Source organism: Equus caballus, chromosome 20, assembly GCF_041296265.1.
Source record: "Equus caballus isolate H_3958 breed thoroughbred chromosome 20, TB-T2T, whole genome shotgun sequence".
Taxonomy (NCBI): Eukaryota; Metazoa; Chordata; class Mammalia; order Perissodactyla; family Equidae; genus Equus; species Equus caballus.
Window position 1 is genome coordinate 60,370,143 of NC_091703.1, and position 22,596 is coordinate 60,392,738.

Sequence of the window (22,596 nt, forward strand, 5' to 3'; positions counted from 1 at the left end):
CAGCCTTTTAACAATGCTCTTCACCATTCTTTTTTCCTTCGTCGTCATCTCATGAATCCACATTTTAGTCGCTTTTCCATAGCTTCATCACACACTACAGATGCTACTATAGCGCTTTCTGGAGTAGTCTCAGGTGCAGATTGGTGAATTTCCCTTTCTTTTTTCTGGGATGTACCTCATTGTTGATCCATTACCATTGAACTCCTGGCCGATGGCACCATCACTTATGTCTGAACAAAGCTGACCTAACACATGACCTCCTTGCAATTAGGAGCACTAGACAGCATGGCAGCACCACGCTTGCGGGCATTTTCAACAGTGAAATTACCAGCGAAAAGCAAAAAGTGTGGCACTAAATAGACCACAGAAAAGACGCCTGTTTCTACGATGAGAGCTGGAATGAGAGGCAGAGTGCCACGTCGCTTGGCCGTCGGCTGAAGTGTGCATTTCGGGTGACTCAATGTTTTCACCACTCTGCACCTGTTGGTGACAGACTGCAAAACCACCACGAGTACTGACGTTGGGGTTTGAATAAATTTTATTGAGTAGATGAATTTGCAAATATGGACTCCATGAATAATGAGGATCTACGCTATTTTTCATCTACTAAATAATAGAAGTTCAATAAATGTTCGCTGGCAGGACGTAGAGTGCATGCTATGTGCAAAGCTATTTCTCAAGGGTCAATGAGTTAAAATTACTTATTAGAAACTATGGGGTTGACAAATTTTATGCCAAAAAGTCTAAAACGTAAAGAAAAATGCTCTCACTTAAAATATTCTTAAGTGCTTTCTTTAAGGCATGGTCTAACCAATCTTCATTCTACGTGATACTACAGGAGATTTGATGTGTGTGAAACTATAAGATTTCTCTATATCTGGTGACCATCTGAAAGAGAAGCAACCAGCATGTCTACAGTATCACTATTCCTGGCGCAAACTATCAAAATGTTTTGTTTTCAATAAAGAAACAAACAAAGTCAGTTGAAGGCCATCATATCCACAACTTACATTTACCATAAAATCTATCTATGACGTATGGAGAAACAATTCTTTATATACAATCACGCTAACCTTTACACAGAAGTCAGGGCAAACCACTGAGACACAGAAACTGTAGCCAGCAGACTTCAAATTGACACACACTTATTCTCTTTCTTGTTTCTCTTTATGTCAAGGACAAAACCTTTCAAAATGTTTGTAGATCTAGTGATATGGTCTGCAACCATGGCTCATAGGCAGGCTAACGTGCTAAAGCAGGGAATCAAATCTATTGTCATCACCAACTAATATATTCATTCATTTATTTAATCAATAAATATTCAACATAATATTGAGTGCTGACAAATATTCATTGAAAACATTCTAGGCATGTATTAAGTGCTAAGAATAAATTATGAGTAAACCAAGTATGTTTCCATTCCCATGGAGCGAGTAGTCTTCTAGAAGAGGCATATACTCAGCAAGTAAAAAGAGAATTAATATATAGACACAGATCGTGAAGAGTACTATGGAGGAAGTAAGGCTAACGAAGGGAGAGAATAATGGCTGTAGAGGCAAAGGGGCAGGTGTTAGATGAGGTTCTTTAAGAGCTTCAGTAAGAAGAGTATTTATTTATTTATTTATTTTTGGGGTGAGGAAGATTGTTGCTGAGCTAACACCTGTGCCAATCTTCCTCTATTTTGTTACGTGGGATGCTCTCACAGCTTGGCTTGATGAGCAGTGTGTAGGTCCACACCCAGGATCTGAACCTGCAAACGTGGACCACCAAAGTGGATTGTGCAAACTTAGCCACAACGCCACTGGGCCAGCCAAAGAAGAGGACTTTTGAACTGAAATTTAACCAAGAAAAGGATGTTCCTATGGGAAGAGATGTGGGAAGCCTATTGCAGGAGCAGGAACAGTGAGTCGAAAGGTTTGCACGAACTTGCCTTATTTTAAGGGACTGTCAAATAGCCATAGTGAGCAAGGGGAGTTGGCACGAAGTGCTGCTGGAGATTTGGCCATTGGGAGACTATGCAGAGCCTTGCAGGACAGAGTAAAAGATTTGTAGTTGATTCTAAGTATATTTGGAAGTCACTGAAGAGGGTTAAAAAGGAGAGGGATCATTATCTAAACTGTAGTTTAAAGAGACTGTTCGGCTGCTGGATGGAGAATTCACGGTAGGGTATAAGTTAGGAGTCAGGGAGACCAGTTAGGAGCTGTTGCAGTGGTTGAGGTAAGAGAAGATGGTGATCCTGACTTGGTTCACAGCACTGGAGGTAGAGAAGAGAGTGTGAACTTTTGATGTGTTATGAATGGTAAATGAAATGGACTTACTGCTGGATTGCAGCGTGGTGAGATAAAGAGAGGGGAGGAGGATTACTCTCAGACTTCTGGGTTGGTTAGCTGGGAAGATGGTGCTGCTGCCACTGAAGAGGGAAGATTGCACGTCTGCCTTTGAGGCATCCAACTCAAGTTGGCAGTTGGCTTATATAATAAGGGTGATCAAAGTGGGCACGACAAGTGGAAGATGGCTTTTAAAGTTATAGGAATGGATGGAATCATCTTTGGAAAGAAAGTAGGGCATAATGAGAAGAGGCCTAGGAGTAGTTCAGAGGAACTTCAATGTTTAATAGACAAGAAGGACCTCACACAGCCATGGAAAGCTTGAACAGAGATATAAGCAGCACGATGTGGGGAAAGGGGTGTGTCTGATTCAGCTAATTGTTTGGGGGCCTGAAACTGGGCTCAAGCCTCGTCTCAACCATGAACTAGTGAGAAGCAATGTGTTCTAGTAAAAGAATCCTCTATCTGGAGTCATGCAAATCAGGGCTCTGATTGCAAGGCTGGAACTTACTGGCGAAGGGCAAGTTTTCCAAACTTTCTTAATCTCTTAAACTCCAGGTTTTACTTGTAGGATTGGTATAAGAGGTGAATACAATGAAGACAAACGTCTTGCTATGGTGTTTAGCACATAATATGCCCTAATTTTAGATTGTAGGTGCATACAAATGTTGTTACAATGACTTCAGAGGGAAACAATTAAATTAAAAATTTTTTGTTTTTTTGTTTTGTGTGAGGAAGATTCGCTCTGAGCTAACAGCATCCATTGCCAATCCTCTTGGTTGTTTTTTTTGCTTGAGGAAGATTAGCTCTGAGCTAACATCTGTGCCAGTCTTCCTCTACTTTGTCTGTGGGATGCCTCCACCACATGGCTGATGAGTGGAGTAGGTCTGCACCCAGGATCTGAACCCGTGAACCCAGGCCACTGAAGCAGAGGGCGCAGAGCTTTAACCACTTTGCCACGGGGCCAGTCCCAAATTTTAAAATTTTTAATTAAAAATTTTGTTGCTAAAATGTCCTTTATCAAGCTTATGTAATTAATCTCTTGAGAACAGGACAAAGCGAGGAATTTCATCTTAGCACCAGTTTTGTCAGTTTGGATTAGCTAATAATAAAAATGATAGCTTGCATTTACTGGGTGCTTTCCATGTGTCCAACACTGTACTGCACAGTTTAAATACATTAACTCATTTAATCCAGGTAGTAGCCCTAAGAGGTGTGTTATCTTGCCATTCCCATTTTACAGGAAAGAAAAACTTAACTAGGAAGTTAAATAATCTGATCCCAAATCATCCAGCTACGTGTGAGATTCTGTTCTTAGCCCTTACTTTTACGTGTTAGATGATCTCCAACGTTTCTTCAAAAACATCTCCCTGTATGTTCTCTTAATTTTTTTCCCAAATCAACATTTAGACTTGGAAAAATATAATATTTATTTGAAAAAGCAAGAACACTAAGCCATATAGCAAAGCCATATGAACTCTTATTTTACAGAAAGAAGTAAATGATTAAATGGACTGAAAAATAAATGCAAGAATAGTGTGTACGAGGAGAAAGCAAATGTTCAATTAATTGTACACTGAGAGATGTCGGAAACGAGGTCTGAGACCTCCTCTGACCCAGTGAAGTTCCTGGCGTGTGTCTTCAAGAACGAAGAACGCAGAATGGCGTTGCTCTGTGCTCCAGGGCAGCCCGTTCACTGAGAAGCGGCATATCCAGCCCTGGGCCAGGCAACAGCCTACTGCAAACGTTGGCTGGCACCAGGCTTGTCACAGACCATGGGTTTTCTTCCTCGCCTTAAACTTCGGCTGCAGTACCTGACGACTCACTGACATTAGGAAGAAACTTTTTTTTTTTTTTTTTAAAGATTTTATTTTTTTCCTTTTTCTCCCCAAAGCCCCCCAGTACATAGTTGTATATTCTTCGTTGTGGGTCCTTCTAGTTGTGGCATGTGGGACGCTGTCTCAGCGTGGTCTGATGAGCAGTGCCATGTCCGCACCCAGGATCCGAACCAACGAAACACTGGGCCGCCTGCCGCGGAGCGCGCGAACCTAACCACTCGGCCACCGGGCCAGCCCCAGGAAGAAACTTTTATGAGAAGAAAATGGTTTGAATATACTATTGGAGTATCCCCCTTTATGGTAGCTCGAATTTCATTTAAATCTCATAAACTACAAGCACAATTTAGTTACCCATGGTAGCGAAGTATTCATTTCTTGAATCGAATACCTGTAAGATCTCTGTTCTGTGACCCGTGGGTCTCTAGCTTGAACTCCAGGTTCATCTTTCTTTCTACCAGCAGACATTTTCAGACTTATCTCCCATCTGTAGGTGGCAGTAAGTTATTACTGTTTTTGTTACTCTGCCCAGTGGAAGGAAGATTAAATCCAGTTTAGAGAAACAGAATATAAAGAGAATATTGTTCTACCTTTGGGCCATTATAAAGAACAATAACTCTCAGTCTTTTTCAGTGGAAGTCAGATCCCCTCCCCCGTTTTAATTTGAGGTAAAATTGAAATACTTGTGTATTCTCAGTGGACTCTCCTCTGGCTAAGATGCGCTTATGTTCACATCAGGCTAAACAAACCTGGAACAAGAGAGTAAAGGGTTTTGTATAAATCAGCAGCTCAAGAAACTCACTGTTTCTTAAGATGATGCGTCTAAGCAAGATTAGAGCAGATCTTAAAGATTGTTTTTCTACTTATCTTAAGCAATGGCATTTTGCTTTCAAGTATACGCATGTAGAACATCAAACAATTATTCTTCCAATTCCACAATAAAAAAAGATTTCTTTCTAAATCACTCACTGATTTCCATGCTCAGTGTTTCAAAGAGACAGAAAACAACCACCCACACAAAAGGGAAAGGGATTTTCGAGTTGCAGCTCTTTTCTGCAGTATCTTCTGCCCTGTGGTTGTTCATATGCAAAGCGTGCTTCTTCACAGATGGAATCCACCAGTCCTGCCATCAAGGGAGACACAGCAGGACCCAGAGAGGAATTTGTTGAAGCTGAAAACCGACTTTATAATTTAGCTCTGAGTTTTGAAGCAGCATAAGTTACACCATAAATCAAAACACCGGATCCACAAGTGCAAGGCAAATAGAGCGAAACACGAATTTCCCCCTCCTACTTCTCCTCTTGTTAGTACAATTAAGAAAACAGCCAGCTCCTTTAGTGCTTGTGATTTAGCAGTTAGCCAAGTAAAGCGACAATTTCAGGCTACAGTAGACGGAAACATAGACAAAAGAAATCACAGCCAATAAGATGAGGCAATTGCTGTCACATTATGCCAACAGAGACTGCCAGGTCTCTAAAACAAAACCCTTCTTTCCACCATGGTCAACACTTTGCACTTTTGCTTAGCTTAGCTTCGTGGACACTCCCCATTGGAGTGAGCCAGCTTATACTTCTAGTATCTGTTTGTGGATTCCTCTACAAAAGTTTAACTGTGGGCACAGAGATTACCTTGGCTATTTTTTTCAATGGCTTGGGGATATATACTTCAGATGGCCTTGCCTGAGCTAGCAGAATGCTTTTGGCCTACAAGAGCTTCTCGGTTCATGTATTTCCTAGGTACTGGTTAGTAGTCCCACTACATACAAGATGGCGCACTATCGATAAGCTTTGTTCCTCCAATAGATTAATGGAGGCAGGGATTTGTCGTCTTCCAATCTTTGTTGGAGAAGCTGGCAGAAGAAAAGACAGTGCCTTTGTGTTAAAATGTAGGACTTTCTGCCCCAGCTTTCCCAATCCAATAGTTAGTATTCATGCATTGCTGTAATTCTTATTTTTGAGTGGTTTGTTTTCAGTTTCAACAGAATGGTTCAAAAATTCAAAATGCACTTTATTTTTGATGAGCAGGGAAGGCATGACCCTTTAACAAGCACTCGGGTGGCAAATTGTCCTCCTTCTTTCCTAAGAGTCACCTGGTCATGCAACAGGTCTGCAGGGCAACGTAGGACAACTGGTTCATGGAGAAGGACCTCTACTCCTTCCACCTCCATTGCATAAATTATTTTCTTGTGGAGATGAAAATGGTGGCTATGTCGGTTGGATGGATTGAACAGATTTCAATAAAAACCTAAATAGCTTCGTGGTTTAGCTTTTGGACCTGCCTTGGTGTTTGTAAGATCTCAAGGAATAACTGGAATCTTCTCCTCACAACCAGGAGGAGAAGTTTCTCCTCACAAGCAGGAACTAGAAAGGAGTAAGTTAGACCCAGAAGACAGAGCCTGTAACAGGAAATATGTATACCATGGGAAGAGGATCTGGCAATTTAGCAAAACATTGAAAAGACACGTGACAGAGGATTTGAACAGATTTGGGCTCAAATCCCAGCTAAGCCACTTCTGTGAACTTGGACAAGCTGTTGAACCTCTTTGAACTTCAGTTTCCTTATTTTGTAAAATAGGGGCTGTAACACCTACCTTAAAAATGTACATCAACTGCTGAGATTAAGTGTTCAGTGCCATTCACAAAACATAGGAGAGCACTTACAAAGAGGTAGCTGCCCAAAACAACAGCCACGGCAGTAAGAGTCATTTCAGCAGAACATTCTATAGGATGCAGCAGAGCAGAGGCTAAGCAGACTGCCAGGGGGCTGCTCTTTCATTATGATCTCTCCGCTCCCAGAGGGTTATCTGGAAAGAATACAGAGGTGGCCCACGTGGTGCTAAAGGACAATAGGATATGTTTTTAAAACTGTGGTATGGCTACATAATAGGACTTCCCTGGAGGGGAGAGAGGAAGACAATGACTTAACGACATTGGCAACGCTACTCATTGATCACAGGAATTTACCCCGCTCTGACTATTTGCGTCAAAAGCATGGATGTGAGTCTGACACAAATGAGTACTGAGCAAGGCTGGAGCAGGGTTTTGGACTTTTGATCACTCACCATGTTTCAGTAGGTTCTGAATCTCATTATTTAAATAAATCTGTGAATATTTTGGAAACATGGGCAGTCTGTAATTAATCCCCACGGGCAGTACAGAAGTTGCTTGTCCAAATCAAAAGGAGCCTTCATTCTCTCTCTTTCAACCTCCTGCGCCCATATAATAAAATGCCCTTGCATTTGGATGGTGCTTTACAATTTAAAGCATTTCCACACAAGTAGTTTTATTTCTACCTCTCAGCTCTGGGGAGTTGGCCCAGTCAGCATTGGTATCGTCTCCATTTTATGGGTAAGAAACCAAGGATTCGGGAGATGAAGTGACTTGCCCCAAATCACATAGCTTTTAAGCAGCCAGAGTAAGTTAAAAAAATTCCTCCGCAGCATTTGAAAAGGTTGACTTCGCAGCTTAGTTTTAGGTTATGCTGGCTAAGACTGTGCTGTCACAGGTGCCGTGGGAATTACTGTCCCATGAGGACTATATTTTTTATTCTGCTTTCACTAATGCTAATAAAAGGAGACCTTTCTAACGTGGAGATGTGTGAGCCTTCTGGACTTAACTGCTATTTTATATCTGCTATTTCAGTTAGGGGTTTCTCTGCTTTTTCTAGGAATATTCTCTGAAAAAGACTCACAAAGATATCAAAAAAATATTATGGATGCAAAGATGAGAAGAGAGCTTTAGTTTAAAATAAAGATGTGGGAGCTCACACTGTAGTAATTTCAAGGGCAAATGAAATCCTTTACTTCTGTAGTCTTGCTTACGGCTTACTTGTCTACATCTAAGAAACAACACAGCATCAGAGCTGGGTTTGCAGATGCCTCTAAGGGGGGAAAATGCAGGGGTATGTGTGAAGGCATTTTTTTTCCCTTCTTATTCTAAAAAGGGAGCTAAAAAATAAAAGCGCCTATGGAATTGAGATTGGAGCAGGAAAAGCAAGTGTAGGAAGACGGATAACCTTTGATGTCAAGTTGATTTCTCGTATCTATGTGGTCCAATTTCAGTTTGAATATTAGCTATGAGATCTGCAGTCCCCTGTTCTACAAGGCGAGAGAGGTGAAGGCAGAATATTTCAGAGGTTTCTCAAAACTCTAATAAAAACCTCTCCTGCCAGATGACCCCTGATAAACTTCAGTCTTCCTTTCAGTAAAAAGCTCCCCAAGACGGGCTCAGAAAGCCTGATGCTCACCACTATGAAGTCTCCAGTCAGCCAGGTGAGGCAGCTGAGAAATTTCGTTGGATTTTTTTCCTTACTTGGCAGTTTTAAGATGTTTTAGTCAGTAATACAAATCGAGCAGGAGAAGAACTTGGTGGGAATATGTGAAAACTGGGTCTATATTACATTAAATGTGCTTTTGGTTGTATATAAATAACACACAGTATTTTCCTAACGGTGTGATATATCAAAACTGAGCTGCTTGTGAAGGTGCACAGTACGAAGTGCATATATTCCACTTCTCCTTCTGTTTGTGTTGTGCTTATGCCTATGGTTTCATAGCGGTATATTTTCCAGTAGTACATCAATAGGTACAGTTCTTGATGCCAGCACTTCTACATTACGTGGCATCCTCATTCCCCTCAAGCATCTTGAATATGGGGTTTATGACTTAGCGTACTATTTTCATGCCTTGCAAAATGACTAGCACATGCTAGGTGCTCTCTCTATATGCTTGTTGAAATGACCTGAAGATAAATGTTGCCTTTTCTAAGAACATTTTCATAATACGGAATTCATGAAAACTATAGAAAAACAAATTTAAGATATTCCTAACCTGGCTTTTACGATTTTAAGTTTTAAAGGAGAGCGGGAGGATTTTCTTTGTTTATTTCCTTTCTACTGTATAAGTTCTGGGCAAAAAGAATACCCTAATGGGTTTCTGCATTAAATAATAGAGAGTGATAAATATTCTGTATACTCCCTGTAATTATTATGGGATCCTTAAACAATCTCATGCAATATTATTTTGTTCTCTAAGCACATATCATTATGATAAAAATAAAACAAAGATTTGAAGCTAAACAAAGAGGACAGGAATAATGATAACTTGAAATCCCTGTCTTTCACACATTTATTGGCTCAGGATATTTACAATGGTCACTCCGAGTCTCTGGGGATTGGACACCAACCAGTGTGTCTGAGAAACCCCACTCCTCTCCTCACCCACAAAGGGCCAGCTCATAATTTGTGGGGCCCAGTTCAGATGAAAATGCAGAGCCTAGTTCAAAAAACAGGAAAAAGCTTTGGGGCAGCCTCTCTCTCAATCAGTATTGTGTTCTTTCTCTACTATTTAATGCCGTACTTCCTCAGGTGTGAGGATGCTCACAGTGTGCGTACAGACCTGCACAGGCACATGGGACCCTGCCCTGTGGTTAGCATGTGGGGTGTGTTATGTTCACAATCCTGACTCGCCTGTGCCCATGCCCAGGCACCCGCCAGGGGTGGAGGTGACATGGCTACCAGGTTGGGGCAGGGAAGCAGGTGATTAAGAACGTTTCCTGGAGATGTGGGGAGGTGGTGGCACTGCAGGACTCCAAAGCCCTGGAACATCCTCCATTGTCTCATCTTACTTCACTTACAAAAGCCAAAATCAAAGATAATATACTAAGAATTTCAAGATGGCAGCACCAGAGCAGGAAGCCTGTAGTGCAGGCCCTTTTAGCATGATCCCTGTGCAACTGCAATGGCCCCTCCGCACCCCCCATGACCCCAGGGCAGAAGGTCTATGGGTGATGCGGCACATCTTGCTCCTGGAGAAGAAGCGATGCCTCTCTCCTCAGTCCCGAGGCAAGAGGGCTGACAGTGCCTTTCTCCTTCTCCATTGTGACTGTTTCCTCACTTGGCTTTCACTTTAATCACTTTCTTTTATATAAAAATGATGAGGGAAAGGAAAGTGGATAAGCAATTCTGGTCAGGTATAATTCATAGCACTGAAATTACGACTCTCATGCAAATATGATATGAATGCATGTCAAGGTTTTATTTAACTCTGTAATTAATGAGGGAATCAGTAAGATGTCAAAACTAATTTAAAGAATATTTGAGAAGCAATATTAAGATAAGATTGCTTGAATAGATATGAAATTTGTTAATGTCCAACAGGGCAATAAACTGTAACATTTAGGGTACTTTTTCATTGGAAAGAAATTGTTCTCATCTCCATCTGATAGAAATCTACAAGTTAACCTCTGCCTCTGCAAAGTTGTAAAGTAGGCCAGACAATAGAAACTCGAGTCCGGCACTGGAAAACTGCCCTCCAAACATCCAAGATAATCTCTTCTGCCTGTTGCAGGCTGAGGATGGTTTATCTGTCACTGTGGTGTGCCCCATTGTGGCATTCTCTGGATTTTTACTTCATCTGACTAAGATATTAAAAGACTTTCTCAGCCACTCTCCGTATGCACAGAAACAGATGTTTAATATACACAATGGTAGAGTATGAAATAAAAAAAATTCTCAATATGTTTAAATCAGCACGCATTTAGATTTCCCTTAATACTTAGATTAGACGATATACTTCTACACTACAAACAATAGCACTGGAAAGACCTTTAGATTCTTAGATATTTAGAATTAGAAAGGTCTGGGTGATCTTCAGTCAAAAGAGAAAAGAAACTCAGGAAGGACATGTGCCATGCGACACAGAAGAGCAGATATGAGGCTTGAACTACGTGTCTACCATTGTTCTGGCTCATGGGGAGTCCCCAGAGGTTCTGAGCCATCCCACCTCATTTAGAGATCAAGTGTCCATTCACGTCTGCAGCCCATACAAGATGTAGAGTGGTTCATCCTCTGTTTGGGGAAAATTGCAAGCATCCAGGACTCCAGAATGTGACAGTGGTTGGTCCACATTCAAGGCCAGATGGCAGTGAGCTCCCTTCACTCTGTCCTAGTCCTGAGGCAAAGGGATCCTTCTTCTCTCCACATCGAGTCCCTGTTCTTTTGACTCCCATCCTCTCTGCCATCCCTTCCCCAGCACAGACCTCTCTCCTTCTTGGCAAATGAAAATGTCACTCTGCAATCATGGTTATAAATATTCGTGGCTCACATTTAGGACTAGACCAGTTTTGAGGCTTTAAACTCTGTTTCTGTGCGGATGGGTAGATTAGGGAAGGAAATAAAAAAGCCCAATATTTAGGCATGATTTTCTGCCACTTCTAGTGAGTTTAAACTGTATTTGTCTTAAGCCCTATTAATCTAGCACTGAAAGGGGAAAACTGCATGTCTTGAAGCCTATGGCAATTTAAGTCAGGAGTAAAGAAATAATTCTTGGTATTGAAGCATACAAAACTCAACATATATTCGCAATTGTTGTTGTACAATATTCTACTTTGAAAGTCTTTTAAAAGTAGAAAAAAATTTCACTCCTTGGACCTTGTTTGTGTCATCTGGTGCAGCATTTCCTTGCATTGCTTCTGAGAAAAAGTGTTCTGTGTGATGTTAATAAGCGTTCCTGGAAAATGTTTTCTGAGATGCAATAAGTTTAGAAATGTCTATTAAGTAGAGATAAATGAGTTATTTTCTACAAGATTTCTTTAACATGTTGAAATACATTGCGAAACTCCAAGAGGGGAATAGGGCATGCGACATTTTATGAATTTGTCTCAGAAAAACTTGCCCTCTCCCACCTTTTTTCCTGAAGAATGCTTATTAGTATATCTTGAAAAATAGTTTTGGAAATTCCTGTCTACTTTAATCCTCTCTTTACACAGACAAAGAAAGCAAAGTCCAGAAGGGTGAATGGCATACTTAAGAGTCAGGACAAGATGCAGACCTCTTGCCTGTTAGACGGGTCCACAACGACGAAGCCACAGTTTTTATATGTAGCCTAATCTGTACGTGTAATTCCCAAGGCAGAGAACCGCTGAATGTAGTTACCAAGTCAGTTAGTTTGGACAACTAACTTTTTGTGTGATGGAGCAAATAGTTGATGTACATCGCAGAGCTCAGGCCAGAGAGCACTGACTTAAAGTCCAGAAGATCATGATTTATCCTGGCTCTACTATCAGTGTTGACTTGAAGAAATCTCTTAACTCATGTGTACCCCATTTTCCTATTTGTGAAACGGAAATCTGAATCCATGTTCCAAAGATATTTGGATCTGATAAAAATCAGATCAGAACAATGCCACTATATCATTGTCCAAAACACAGACAGCACTTTGTGAGGTCAGTAGTGATCAGCAGTGTTAATATCTGGATAGTACTTGTTTGAAGCCACTATTGCCTTTTCTTTCTTTCTTTTTTTTGAGGAAGATTAGCCCTGAGCTAACTACTGCCAATCCTGCTCTTTTTGCTGAGGAAGACTGGCCCTGAGCTAACATCCCTGCCCATCTTCCTCCACTTTATATGTGGGACGCCTGCTGCAGCATGGCTTGACAAGCGGTGCCATGTCTGCACCCAGGATTCGAACTGGCGAACCCCGGGCCGCGGAGAAGCAGAACGTGCAAACTTAACCACTGCGCCACTGGGCCGGCCCCCGCTATTGCATTTTCATGTCTATAAACAATAACTAAACTTATTTTCTGGTGTTTTTACACCTTGTCTTTATATTCTCAAGTCTTTAGAAAATTGTAACTTTTGGCTCCAAATCACTTAAGTTTTAGGTAGACAGGTGGGAACAATTTTTACTTCATTTTCCTGGAATAAAGGTTAAGCAATTTTCCTAAGGTACATAATACGCCAGCAAATGGGCCAGAAATAAATGTAAAGCTGGGGAACTTTGTCTGCTGCTGAACCAAAAAGATTGGTTTGTTTTCTTCCTACATTAATTATTTAAACTCCTCATTTTAAGCATTTTACAAACCTAAGCCAAGGGAATCTGGATATCTCACATTTTATTCCAACTTTAACTTTGCTCTGTTTTCATTTTGTTTTTCAAGCTTTTCACACAATTTTAAGAGTGATATTTCTAATTATATATAAAAATCATAGTGATCAACCCAATTTACTGAATCTTTGTGTGTGTGTGTGTGTGTGTGTGTACAAATGCAAGGTGTAAATGGTAAGCCACGTAGATTTAAAACAAGAATAAATGTTCCTAGTTACAAAACAAACTGGTTTTAACACATAGTTGCCTGATAAGAAACCCAATAATAGATAGTTTTTGAAGGAATGCAAAAAAGTCAAGGAAAACATTAGCAGCTCATATTTTGCTTGCTTGTTCTTTGAAGCAGAGAAAAAAAATAACCTGTTCTCATTCTATAAGAAAAGGACAGGAAAGATAGTTTTCAGAAGGGATTTAAGCCAGAGAGGTCTCTTATGCCCAGAAAGATCAATCAGGGTAAATGAGTTCTCCATGTATTATTACCTAAGGGTAGAGAAAATTGAAGATGAGATTTTTTCCCCCTACTTGTTTGACCTTGCTGCATAAATATGATGTAAAAAATATGTGTGGAATTTGATAGTGGTCTTTTCCATTAGTCAAACCTTGAAATATTTAACTCTTTGAGACTTTTCAAATTTGGTGTAAAGGACACAATTTCTTGCATGTTTAATCTTATTTGGTCTCATTTAAATATAATTGTATTTGCAAGCATGACTTCCCTGAAACTCTGATTTGCAGAGGCCTAAATGTTTCCTGCCCTGTAAAAACAAATGCCCCACCCTTGTTGCTGCACTCAAAGTTGGAGTAATAAAAGGGGTTAGAAAATCAATTTAAACTGCATTTGTCCTTTACCAGGGACCCTGTGACACTTACATTGATAAGAGTTATGCTTTCCAAATATGTGATCCACTTTTATAAGCAGCTAAAAACCCTGCAGCTTCAGTCACACTCTCCAAGCAAGAATAAATGACCCCACATCAATCCGTTTTCACAATACCCGGCACTTGTAGAATGGGGGAAAGAAATGAGATCAAAAAGATAAACAACAGGCTATGAAACTGAGGCTGTTTTAACCTAAGACTACATTTTATATGTATAAATGAAAAAATACATTTTATTCTGCATTCCTTATTTACAAACGCAAGATTATCATAAGAAAAAGAGTATGTAGAAAAAGAGTCCATGTCTTACTCGTCTTTGTAAATCCCATGCTCATCCCACTGCTTAACACAAAGGGGCGTTCTGCAAACACTTGTAGCGTGAAAGAAGGGATGGATGGATGACCTTAAAGAAACACAGATCCCATTCTAATCAACAGACTTGGATTAAAACAATTCCTAAACATGGATATAGCAGAAAAAAAATTACCAAAACATTTTGTTGCATTGCATTAGATTTTGTCTAAGGAATAAGGAGCTAAAACATGCCTGTTTCTTCTTTTTTCCTAATAGTAACATTGGCATTTTTGCTTTTCATATCATGGGAGACATAAATGGGTCTATTTTTCTAAGTACTCTTTTGTTTAGGATTACCTACAGCTTGTTAAACACCAGGGAATTCAGAGGAGAAGTGCTGAGCAGCTGGAACTCCCACCCCTTGGTAAGGTGGAAGGTGCCTGGTGTTTAGAAAAAGTTCAAAACTTAGAAATAAAGCTAAAGGATTAGTTCATGGTCTCTTGATATTGTACTGGAGCACTAACAGGCCTGTTCAAGGATTGCGTAATTCTCTGGAAGAATGCACTTTTATCTGGCTCACCATTTACTATTGATTGGGCCCAGACTCCGTGAAGTTACGTGCTAACTTGTAGATTTTTGTCTGATGGAGATGCAAATGAGAACAGGCTGGTAGAAAAGAAAACCACAAAAATTGTATTTTATTCCCTTGCAGGATACTCAGCAGTTGTGTCTCCAACCTAGCAATCTTATTTCAGCATTCATTCAGAGCCTATATATGCTCAGTCTCTTGAATTCTCTTTCAACCAGCTTTACCGTCATGCTGGCTCCTTCATTAATAAGATAAATAAATCTTTGTCATGTGTTCACACATTTGTATGAAAGTCAGGTTTATATCTTTTTGAAGATTAACCTTTGATGCTGGGCTTCAGTTATATTGCTGGGACTCTGCCTACGACAATTTCTTGTTGGCCAGAGGTGAGTCTAGATTTTGTGGGGCCCAAAACTTAAATAATTTTTGGTCTATAATCCTTTATAACAAAAAGGATACAAAAGTACATGTGTGAAATTATGTATAAAAGTGAATATTTATTTAGAATGAGAAAAGAAATCACAATGAATTACAAGGACACTTGGAGATTCAGGTCTCTTTGCTTGAAATCTCTTGAGCTCTTCACAGGAAATGCTTACATGGAAATGCTTCCTAACTGCAACCTGGCTTCCCCTCTGAAGGAGAGCTCCAACAACCCACTGCAATTCCTAGCAAGACCCAGGTCTCAGAGAGACATGCGCAAGGTGGGGGCCTCTTAAGCTTCACTAGCTTCAGGGTAAACCAGCTCTGCTACTGGGTGAGGGCACACTAGCAGGCAAGGAGTTGTGCAGTATAAAGCTGGGGGAGGGCAATGGGAGAACATTTTCCCCCTCAAGGAACTGGGCCGTGAAATGGCCCCCGGTGCAGGGCTGGGTGAAGACTCCCACATGCGTGCATCAAGAGATCCAGCACGGAGCCTCCGTTACAGGGAGAACATACGGAACCAAAATGGCAACCATTAAGAAGAAAACCTTTGAATCTTTTCGATCAAATCATTTCTGCCCCAAGATAGCCCCAAATCTGGAGAAACTAGAAGCAGAAGAGGGACAGAGAGGCATCAGGAGGAACATGTCACATTCCTTCCCCACTGAAGCTCTGGGACTGCAGGTCTATGTAGCCAGGCAGTGGACTGCTGACCGCTAAACTGGATATGAGACAGAAGTTTTAAACTGGAGTGGGTTGAACCAGATGCTTTTAATATGTGAACATGAATAGAAGGTTCTGGAACCTGCATGACATTCCATTAAGGGAAAGTATAGAGAGATCCTACAGAGCGTGTTTGACATCAGTGACAGAAGAGAAAATAAAACTTTTTAGATTTGCATCTCATAAAGTTTAAATTGCTTTTAATGAATTGAATACATAGAATAATGCCTTAAATGCTCAATTAATTAACACAATGAGAGAAATGGGGAAAACCACATATATCCTCTAAGTTTTTACCTGAAACCTAGTTGAATATTTTCCCTTTTCCCCTTGTTTCTAACAACAGAGGCTGCCTACAATAGAGATGTTTGGATGCTCAGTGGCAAACTTTTACAGCTGAGAATAATCTAACCAAATGCAAATTAGTCCTCTAGTACAAGAGACCCTTAAATCCCAAATACAATGTCAAAGATGTTGACTGCAGACAGAAAGCGTAGCAACTAGGAAGAAAGGGTTGAATATTTGATCTGAAATAGGCTCTTTTTTCCCTTGGTATTTAGAAGACTGGGCTAGACTGCTGAGCTAGATTGGGGGTAATCTGACCTGGATACAGAGTAACAACTAAAAGATCTCAGCAGGTGATGCTAGCTACACGCCACCGTGAAATGACAACGAAGACAAGCAGACATTTAGTGGGGGTTGCCACTCGTTACAGAACAGATGGAAAAGCTAAGATGCAATAGCCTAATTCTTTGTGCTCTGTAATAGTTGTTACTATGGCAATTTCAAATTCAATTTATAGCTCCTACCTCATTTTGAAGTGCTAAATGATTCGAAAACTAAATACCTCAGAAATCATGAAAAACGACTTCATTTTATCAGACAATGTCAAAAAAGATGTCCATGAAATTGAGATAATGGGGAAAAATAGATTGAAAGAAAAGAGTAAAAGCAATCAAATTTTATTTCTATTCACACTGGACACAGAGAAAAAGAAAGTTCTCTAATGTTAAGAAGTACATACTTTCTTTTGAGATTGCTCATTACAGTTAATTTAATGTGTCAGCTTGACTGGGCCACAGGATGCCCAGATAACTGGTTAAACATGATTTCGGGGTGTATCTGTGAGGGTGTTTCCAGAAGAAATTAGTGTTTGAATTAGTAGACCGAGTCGAGTAGATGGCCTTTCCCAGTGTGGATGGGCATCATCCAATCCCTTGAGGGTCTGAATAGAACAAAACATGGGGGAAGGTTGAATTCGCTCTCTGCCTGACTGCTGAGCCATGACATCCATCTCCTCTTGCCATCACTGCTCCTGGTACTTAGGCCCCCAGACTTGTACTGGAACCTACACCACTGGGTTTCCGGGGTCTCCAGCTTGTAAGTGGCAGATGATGAGACTGTTCAGCGTCCATAATTGTGTGAGCCAATACCTTGTAATGTCTTTCTATTATGTATATATAACATTGCTTAACATGAAAAATTAAGTTGAGTTGGACTTTCTTGATTGAATGATGATTGAATAAAACTATTTTATCCATCTGTTGCCCTAGTCCAGTGGTCTGCAACCTATAACCCTTGGGCCAAATCCTGCCAGCCACCTATTTTTGTAAATAAAGTTTTATTGGAACACAGCCACATACATTCATTTACATATCTGCTGTGTGGCCCTTCACAGAAACGTATGCTGACCCCTGCCCTAGCACGTGGAGAATAGTACTGCTTAGTGCTGAATCAAAGCTGTGAGAACAATTAGAGGCACAGAAAGCACATTCACGCACATATGGGAATTATTGACTTTCAGTGCAAGATAAAACACATTCACACACACTTAGCTCTTGGTAAAATTAAGGCTGTCTAAAATTCATGTCTCACTAATTACTTACTATAGTGTCAGTGATATACGTTTTTAGTGCAGATGTTGTGTAGGGTATATTCCCAAACCTGATGCTGCTTTTTAATTATTGTTTAACCTATTTTAAAACATCTGGCACAGACAGGAGAAAGTGATTTAAATATTATCTGTTTGATTTGCTAACCTTCCTATGCCTTTTTGGAAACAGCTTGTTGAAAGTCCACAGAGATTTGGATTCTCAGAATAACCCTTCTGTATCACTTTTCTAAACTGAATTTCACTACACGCAATTTGGATTTCTCTGAAATGAGCAACCACAGGGGTTTGAAAATTCTAGCACAGATTTATAACAAAATGAGAAAAGGTTGGCTACTGGCCAGAAACATGTGATGGTACTCAGAGCAGAACGACATTTGCTCAGCAAAGCTGCTGAAGTGTTACTCCCCTTAATACTTTTCAGCAGGAAAACTGTCTTCCTGTAAGCAGATTACCTTCACAGGCGACATAGGGAAAGCACTTCATAACAGGGAATAATATCAACCAGGCTACTACAATTAGTGATGATTTTGTTCATACATAGCTATGTAACTGTACCTTATTTTGTGAACCCTAAAGTCTAGCTCTCTGGTGCTGAACCTCTGTTCACTCACCATCCTCGTCTTGTTTAGAGCACACTTCTTTAAGGGTTATCTCTTAGACCACTACTAGTCTTCGCATGTTGGGGAAAGTGGGCATGCATTCCCAGGAGACAAGGATTATAATGCTCAAGTGTGTGTGCATACGTGTGTGTGTGCAGACTGAAAAATTTCTCCTTTCTTAAGGTTCTTATACACCTCATTAGGAGGCATTCCCCAACCTTCAGATGAGAGTCTCTGGACTAGAACAATTAAACTCTGACAAGAAATTACTATTTGCATTTTCAAGTAAAAATACAATGCACACATCCTGTAGTATTAAAACATTAGTGTCTTTATATCTTGAGACAGAAAAGCAGAAAGGTAAAAGAGCTTTCTTTTTGTCTTTCTAATAATGGCTCTTTTATTCTGAACACAGATGGTCTATTATTTTGAAAATAAAATAATGAAACTTGTATACCTAAAAAGAAATCCATCAGGTCACTTTGTCCATTCCTTTTGGATCCAGAAAGGCTGAATATTAATGTATCTTATTTAAATTGCTCACCTATTTTGAAAGTTATCTTGAATCCAATCTCCCCTTTGGGGAAAATTGGAGAAAAGAGAAGGGGAGTTTAGAAGTATGTCTGGCTCGGCTCAGGATTGAGATCAAGTCAGATGGCATGAACAGACCCAAAGAATGAGAAGGGTTGGAAGAGACTTTGGAAGATCTTGGAGAGATCCATTTTATGATGTGGCAGCATAGAGATGAAAGGAACCTTTGACTTTGGTCAACAACATAGAAGGGAAGTGAGTTGCCAAAGGCATTAAGCCAGTTCAAATCCAATTGTTAAAGTTAGGATGGGGCTCAGTAGCACAGTTTCTCTAAGTTCCTTGGCTGGGAAACTTTAGACCACTTGGTGTAGTCCAGTGTGAGTATGTGTCTGCTGGAGGCTGGGTATTGGTCACGGTGGCGGTGCTTTCTGACCTACTTCATTGATCTGTGTTGTTCCTGATGGACTGAAGCTGCTCATGGCCCCCTCGGGAGTCCTCCTTCAGTACATATCTGGTTCTCCTTTTGGGTTTCTCCATAGACTGCTGGAGTGCTCTATGTATGGTTGGGTATTGGTCTTGTACACAAAACAGGGAAGAGTGACAGACAGCATTCTTATTCTGACGATCTTCCCTGTGGCTCTATAGCCCTCTGTGTTCTTGTATTAAACTTTTGACCTCCTGGGAGCTCTACTATGATTCTTCTGAGACACCTATTGTTGTTGTTGTTGTACCAACACTGACCAACTGCAACGTATTATGGTTTTAGCGTGCACAGGGAGATGCTGGAATGGAAGTCATAGTTGACATGGACCAGCATGTCCTGGGTACAATGCAAGGGGTAGTTTATGGGAGTTAAGCATTGGAGATAAAGATAGAAATCATATCGTTCATAGGATGTGAGGAAGTGTTTCATCTGTTGGGTACACAGCTGGCAAGTCTCCATTTGGATAGCAATAAAAAGGCACATACAGATCTGGAAGACCTTAGCCAGTGCATGCCAAAATCAGTTGAATTTTGAGTGGATTTCTCTAGGGTAGAGGTTGAGAAGCTGAAAGATTGAGAAATGGACATGGAAGGTCAGAATAATGTACATGATAGAAGACAGATATGTTTTTGTGGGAAAATTCACCCTAAGGCCAGATGAGCTGATAAAGCTTCCACACTAGAGAGCAGCCTCCCCGTGTGCAGGCTGGGGTCTTGAATATACATCTTTGTTTCACATACGCCTTGGTTCTTAGTTGGCCCCAGGTAATCTTTGTTGAAATAAATCTAAGAGAATGAACATACAAAGTATAAATCAACCTAGGACTGCTTACGTCTATCCTACTAGGATGACTATCTTTACTTTTATTTTCAAACACATATTAAATAACTAAGATTGGAAATAGCGTGAGGTTCTTTAATTTATGCAAACAGGAGGTTATCTTATTTAACATGTACTTGGCATATAACATCTCAGATAATCAATGTTCTAAATTAGAACTAACTCTCACTGCTTCTTCAAGTTGACAATGTTAGACGCTTTTGCAGAAAATTAGAGTGTGTTTGTTTTCTGTAGATGCATAACAAAATTAGCAGTTTAAAACGGCACACATTTATTGTCTCACATTATTATCTTGTGACATAGTATCATTTCCGGGAGTCAAGAGTCCGGGCGCGGCTTACCTGGTCCTCTGCAGAAGACTCTCACAAGTTTCAGTCAAGGTGTTGATCAGGTGGGGGTCTCATCTCAAGGTTCCGCTGGGGAGGGACCTGCTCCTAAGCTCATGTGGTTGTTGGGAAAATCCAGTTTCTTGCTGTCATAGAACTGAGGGCCTCAATATTTGCTGTGAGCCAGACCCCCCTCAGCTCCTGGCTGGTTGTCAGCTGGAGGCCACTCAGTGCCTTGTCAGATGGACCTTCCCCAAATTGTTACATGCTTTATCAAAGCCAGCGAGAGAGTCTCTTTCCAAGATGCAGCTCACGGTCCTGTGTAATCTAATCATGGAAATGAAACCCCATCACCATATTCTATGGGTTACTCGTTGACTAAAAGAAAGTCACAAGTCGCCCCTACACTGAAGGAGAGGAGGTCATGCAAAGGCTTGAACAGCAGGACAGGGGATGGAGGGGACTGTGATAGAGTCTGGTCACCACATAGAGGAAGGGGGAAAGCAATTCTCGTCGCTGCTATAATTCCATCAGTGGCAAAGCTTCATTGACAATATTTGTTTAGGTTAAATGACCAAATATTTCAGACATTAGAAAGTCAGTAGGAGAAGACTTTTTTTCTATTTCTATTTCACTTAATTAGGCAAAAATGCAAGTTTTCCTGCAGGGTTCTGAAGGTTGTCTTGCTGGATAATTTTTCCATTATTATGTTTCAAGAATAATTGCTATTCATGAGTTCAGTATAAAACAGAATACTTCTTAAGTAAAGCCTTTGTTTCCTTCAGAAAAGTGACCATGGCCGAGGAAGCTGTCCTCACTCTTAGCCTCAAAATGCACTGTCTTTCCAAGTCCCTTACAACTTTACCTGTTGTGCTTTCCCTGTATGAAAGACGTCTATATTGTTGCTGTTATTTCACGAATGCTTAAATCAGACTCAGACATAGTTAATCAGAAGCAAAAGTTTTAGACACCCTAAGAGCCGATCTCTTCCTTTTCTACTAATCCGTAGTTTTCTTCAAATTTATTACAGTCAGTCTGTGTTTGTCTAGTACATATATTACCTTGACTTTTTCCTACCTGTCCATTCCTCTGTTCCCTATCTTTGCCGTTTGAGTCTCTCTCTTTTTTTTCATTTCCTACCCCAGTGACTACTGTCAGAGCCCATCTCTGCTCACCATTTCTTATTCCACTGTTTTGATAGAATTTTTCTCTTCCCCACACTGTGCATGGCAGTGTTTACTTTTATGGAATCATTAACTACTTGATAGCTTGCCCCTTAGAGACACTGAGGTGAATTAATTAAGACATTTCCTGTGAGATTTGGTCAATTTTTCCTTGACTTGAATTATTATAATCTGTGCATGTTTCAGCCTCCACTCTGTCATTATTTGTAGCCCTGAAATAAAGATTTCTCAGAGGACTGAAGAAATTTGGGAATATGTTCTACACTGTCCAAATGAGACTCCCTCAGGGTCGATTCGCTTAAAACATTTTAGTGGAGCAGAAAGTAATTTTAATTAAGATCTTCTTAAGCTTATAAGCATGATGAATCTTTACTCCAAGGAGGAAAAACCTATATAGGACTGCAAATAAAAAGAAGAAATAGATACAGGCATTTTTTCCTCCATCGCTAATCTTAGAAATCAAAGCAGATATTTTTTTTTTGAAGATGAGAACAAACACAATAAAAATTAATACATCAAAACCATTATCAACAAATAATAATCTCTCATTCATATTTACAAAAAGCAGAACACCTTGATGAAACTACACTTGGATCCATTTGAAATTGCCCCAATCAGGTCCAGTTATCTAGTTATTTTCAGAGGTCAAGAATCTCTTGGCACTGGAGGCACAATATATAAATTTCTTTGAGCAAACAAGCACCCACCACATGTGTGCATCACCTAAGTGGTGCATACAAAAACTGAGAAGTTCCAGACCTTTCTTTCCATCACCCAGATAACAAC

The 22,596-nt window shown here is 40.3% G+C and overlaps 1 protein-coding gene across 1 annotated transcript in view; it reads right to left on the minus strand.

The window, feature by feature from the left end:
* Positions 1 to 22,596, minus strand: part of LOC111769165 (protein eyes shut homolog) — a 1,017,614-nt gene that overhangs the window by 165,450 nt on the left and 829,568 nt on the right. The gene's annotated exons all lie outside the window — the stretch shown is intronic.